Source organism: Muscardinus avellanarius (genome assembly GCF_963383645.1).
Source record: "Muscardinus avellanarius genome assembly, chromosome: 10".
Taxonomy (NCBI): Eukaryota; Metazoa; Chordata; class Mammalia; order Rodentia; family Gliridae; genus Muscardinus; species Muscardinus avellanarius.
Window position 1 is genome coordinate 18,528,481 of NC_137796.1, and position 5,248 is coordinate 18,533,728.

The window sequence follows — 5,248 nt, forward strand, 5'->3', positions numbered from 1 at the left end:
AGAGAGAGAGAGAGAGAGAGAGAGAGAGAGAGAGAGAGAGGAGAGAGGAGAGGGGAGAGGGGAGAGGGGAGAGGGGAGAGGGGAGAGGGGAGAGGGGAGAGAGAGAGAGAGAGAGAGAGAGGGGAGAGGGGAGAGAGAGAGAGAGAGAGAGAGAGAGAGAGAGAGAGAGAGAGAGAAGGAGGAAGAGGAGGAGGAGGAGGAGGAGGAGGAGGAGGAGAACAGACACAGAAATGTGGGTCCCAAGCCAGGCATGGTGGTGCATGCCTATAATCCCAGTACTAAGGAGCCGAGACAGGAAGATCCCTGTATTGGAAGGTTGAGGCAGGAGGATCACAGGTTCAAGGAAAGCTTCAGCAAGGTAGTGAGACTCTCAGCAAGTTGGCAAGACCCTGTTTCAAAACCAAAAAATTAAGCTGGGTGTGGTTGTGCACACTTGTAATCCCAGCATTTGGGAAGCTGACACAGGAGGATCGTGGTTCGCAGACAGCCTCAGCCACTTAGGCTCTTTGCAACTCAGTGAGACCTGGTTTCAAAATAAAGAATAAAAAATAGGGCAGGGGGTGTAGCTCGGAGGTCGAATGCCCCTGGGTTCCATCCCCAGACACCCTCCCCCCACCCCACACACAAAAAGCCAGGCGTGGTGGTGCACACTTGTAATTCCAGAATTCGTTAAGTTGAGACAGGATCACAGTTCGCGGACAGCCTCAGCTACTTAGTGAGGCCCTATGCAACTCAGTGAGAGCCTGTTTCAAATAGGGGTGGGAGTGTAGCTCAGAGGCAGAATGCCCCTGGGCTCCATCCCCAGTACTGCAAAACAAAACAAAACTAAAAAAATAAATAAAAGGGCTGGCGGTATCTTGGAGGTAGAATGCCCCTGGGTTCAATTCCTAGTAACACACACACACACACACACACACACACACACACACACACACACACACATATATAAACAGGGCCAAACACAGTGGTGCCTCCCTGCCTGTAATCTCAGCAATTTAGGAAGCTGAGACAGGAGCTCAAATTAGAGGCCAACCAAGGCAATTTTCTCTTTTCAAATAAAATTTAAGACTTGAGAGTGTAGCCTGAAGGTAGAAAGCCCCTGGGTCCATCCCCAGGAACACACACACACACACACACACACACACACACACACACACACACACGGCTGGTGGTGTAGGTATCTTAGAACACCCCTCCTCCTACCCTGGTTCAGTCCCCATACCACCACCACAGATACCCACTTGCAGGTCACCAAAAGATGGCAAGGTGGGCATTAGGATGAATAGCAGCTCGGAGGAAGCCTTCTCCAGTAACAGCAGGCACTTGTCGGCCATGGAAGGGCTGCCTGGCTGGAGAGGACGCGGGGACGCTGCAGGCAGACTCCTGAGGCCCAGAGGCCCTGCTGCCTCCCACACCGAGTTTGGTCTCCTAAGACCATGTGGAATCCCAGAACCGTCTCTAGGTTGGCAGCTCACGCTTGGCACACTGTGGCCAAGAACGTAGGTTCTAAAGGCAGATTGCCTGAATTTTGATACAGAACAAGTTACTTAGCCTCTTTGTTCTTCTAATTCTTATTCCTTTTAGGGTGTGTATGACACTGGGGATTGAACACAGGGGCATTCTACTTCTGCACTCTAAGCCCCAGCCCTATTTTGTTTTGTTTGCAGGTCTGGGGATGGAACCCAGGGGCATTTGACCTCTGAGCTACACCCCCTGACCTATTTTTTATTCCTTATTTTAAAACCGGGTCTCACTGAGTTGCAGAGGGCCTCACTAAGAAGCTGAGGCTGTCTGTGAACCGTGATCCTCTGATCTCAGCCTCCCGCATGCTGGGATTCCAAGCGTGCGCCACCACACCCGGCTCCTATTTTATTTTTTATTTCCAAAACAGGGTCTCACCAACTTATGGAGGGCCTAAGTTGCTGAGGCTGGCCTCTAACCTGCGATCCTATCTCAGCCTCCCAAGTGCTGGGGTTACAGGCCTGCACTACCAAGTCCAGCTTATTTCCTTTTTTTGTAAACAGAAATTATTAATTTACCCGTGTCGCTAAGGACTTGCTATCTGTGCGAGCTGTGCCCAGCACTCCATGAACACCTGTATTTGTCAAATCTACAATGGCAACCCTAGGACTTCAAAACAGGATGACAGAAAACCCACCTCGCTGGGTTTTTCTGCCTAGAAAAACAAGGGAGAAATACAAGAGCGAATGACCGCCAAGGGCTGCAGTGGCTTCCAGGCAGACGGCCAGCGGCAACACTGGCAAGGACAGTCTGCGCCTGGCGAGAGCCTGGTTGGGCAGGGGCTGCCGAGGAAGCCCAGCTCCGCAGGCGTCAGGACAGGCAGCTGCTGGCGGCCAGGGCGGTAGTGACACCACAAACTGTTGTTGAGAGACCGAGAACACTCAGCTCCTCCAAGTGAGTGACTCAGGGGGGTCTCAGGCTTGTTCTGGAGCGCGCGCCATGCTGTGGGCGTGCGTAGGGGAGATTGCCGACGCTGCCAGCAGAATCGGCCCCGCCTGCGGAGCAGCACAGGACCGAGACGCCACGGCCACCACGCAGCCCACTCGCCACAGTGGGATATCTCATTTTTGTGGTACTGAGGATTGAACCCAAGGAGATTCTACCTCCAAGAGACACCCCCAGTCCAATTTTATTTTTATTTTGAAACAAGATCTCCCTAGGTTTATTTTTATTTTGAAACAAGGTCTCACTACTTATTGAGGCTGTCCCCAGACCTTTCATCCTCCCGTCTCAGCCTCCCAAGTACTGAGATCACAGGCCTACATCAACATGCCTGGCTCCACAGCTGGTTTCCAAAGTCAAGATCCTGATCAAAGGCAAGGAGGGATTCCACTGGGCGTGATGGCAAGTTTGTAATCCCAGAATTTGGGAGGCTGAGACAGGAGCCGGGTTTGTGGTCAGCCTCAGATTCTTAGTGAGGCCCTTTTGCAACTCAGTGAGACTCTGTTTCAAAATAAGGAATAAATAAAAATAGGGTTGAGGGTGTCGCTGGGAGGTAGTATGCCCCTGGGTTCCATCCCTAGTACCAAAAAAAAAAAAAAAAAAAAAAAAAAGAAAAGAAAAGAAAATAGGGCTGGGGGGGGGGGTTTTGCATTCAGAGGTAGAATGCTCCCGGATTCAATCCCCAGTTTTGTTAAAATAAAGAAAATAGGGTTTACAGCTGGGCATGGTGGTGCACGCTTATAATCCCAGCATTTGGGAGGCTGAGACTGGAGGATCATGGTTCAGGGACAGCCTCAGCTACTTAGTGAGGCCCTCTGCAACTCAGTGATACCTGGTTTCAAAATAAAGAATAAAAAATAGGGCAGGGGGTATAACTCGGAGGTCAAATGCCCCTGGGTTCCAACCCCAGACCAGAAAAAAAACCACAAAAAAACAAACAAAAAAAAAACCCCAATAGGGTTTAGTGAAGCAATCTGGAACCTGCCCACAGCACTTTTCATTGATGCATAGCTTTTTAATATCACTGACTCCTGGCCACCCACTGTCCTGATGAATGGCTAGCTCTATTGTCTAGGGGCTGTCTTCCCTTTCAGAGGAACTTCTTGAGAGCAAGCTGGGCCCCGCTCTACGCCCAGGCCCAGTTGAGGGACAAGGGCTGACTCCTGCCCTTCAGCAAGCCCCTGAGGCAGAGCTTCCCATCAGCACCCTCTGCTCCCAGCTGCCCTGGGCGCCCGGCCCTGCACCCGGGCGCAGCTCCCAAGGTGGATGAGCGCGTGGGAGCTGCCCATCTGCTGCCTCTACTCAGATGCACTTTAGGGGAGTTCGAACTGCAGCAGGATGCACTCATACCCCGCCATCTGCCGGCACCATCTCCTCCCGCTGCTCAGAGGAAGTGCCATCCCGGGGACGGGCTTGTCTCAGTACAGGCCGGCACAGCCGGAGCCGCGCACGCCTGGAGGCAGGAACCACACGAGACGGCGTCTTCTGAGCACTTGTTAATCCGTTATGATTTATTAGCTGTACAGCAGTAGATCCTCCTCCCCAGCTTTCAGCCCCATTACATATTTTATTACAGGTCTCATGTTGGCGTCCTAAAATAATGAAAAATATCACACAGTACAGCTAAATACAAAATGCATCAACCTAGAGTCTGATAGCTAACTGATGGCTCTCTTAAAAGCAATACACAGAAGAAAAAAAGTGTTTGAAATCAGTAAGACTGAGGCTTTCTAAAAAACACATTTTAAACGTGACAGTTCATGTGCAAGAATCACTTTTTAGTTGGTTTTGCTTCACATTATTATCATTTTTGAATATCCGAAGTTTAAATTACTGACCTAGAGAAATTTTTTGGCCCAGTGTGTCAGGGCTGTTGTGACCCACTCATAATCACCTTTCTGGCTTTAACGGAGGATTTATAAAACACAACAGTCAGCTACAAACAGAGTAAAGAAAATGTCGATGGGAAATCATAACTGAAAGTTAATTATACAGGTTCAAATGCTGGCTCCGCGGGCCGGAAGTCGCGACCTTCCACACGGGCGTCCATCCTGGCGGCAGCGCCTGCTCTTCTGCTACATGATTGCGATCCAATCCCATGTCAACATTTACATACTATTAAGTTTGTGGTAACTTAATTTGCAAGTAATTAAAATGCTGGGTTTTCTTACACTGCACTTCTTTTCAACCTCTTAATTAATGGAAAAGATTAAAATGTAAAAAAAGTTATTTACAAGCTTGACCATACCAGAAACTTTGCCAAGAAAGAGGCAAAGCTTTCAGGACAGAAACCAATCGTAGCATGCCATACTACTGGTGTGCAGCTGACTCCGAACAAAGGGAGTCAGGGAAAAGCAAAAGCAAAAAACAGGTTAAAAGTCTAAGTCCTTCCCAAGTCTGCATTTACAATTAAAAACTCTCTTGGGAAGAAGACCATAGAACTCTGGGAAACCCGTGGCCATTCTGGAGTGGTTTACTAAATCAAGAGAGAGGGTTCAATGTCTGTTTCCATCTAAGAAAGTAGTTGGGCGTCAACACTGTCCTCAGCACCTCACAGTAAACCTTAGGAACTCAGAACATTCCATGATTTGCTAACATCAAACAGCAAGTTCTAGTTAAATCACATTTTTTCTAACGTCATCCTTGAAGTTTTCGTTCTTAGTATGTTTGGTAAAATGGTGTAAAATGATGCTTTTCCCAAAGCCAAAGAAGAAGGGAGAAAAATTAAGATTCAGGCCGTTTAAACACAGCCCAGAGCAGTCCAGCGCCGAGCACGGCCCCGCCA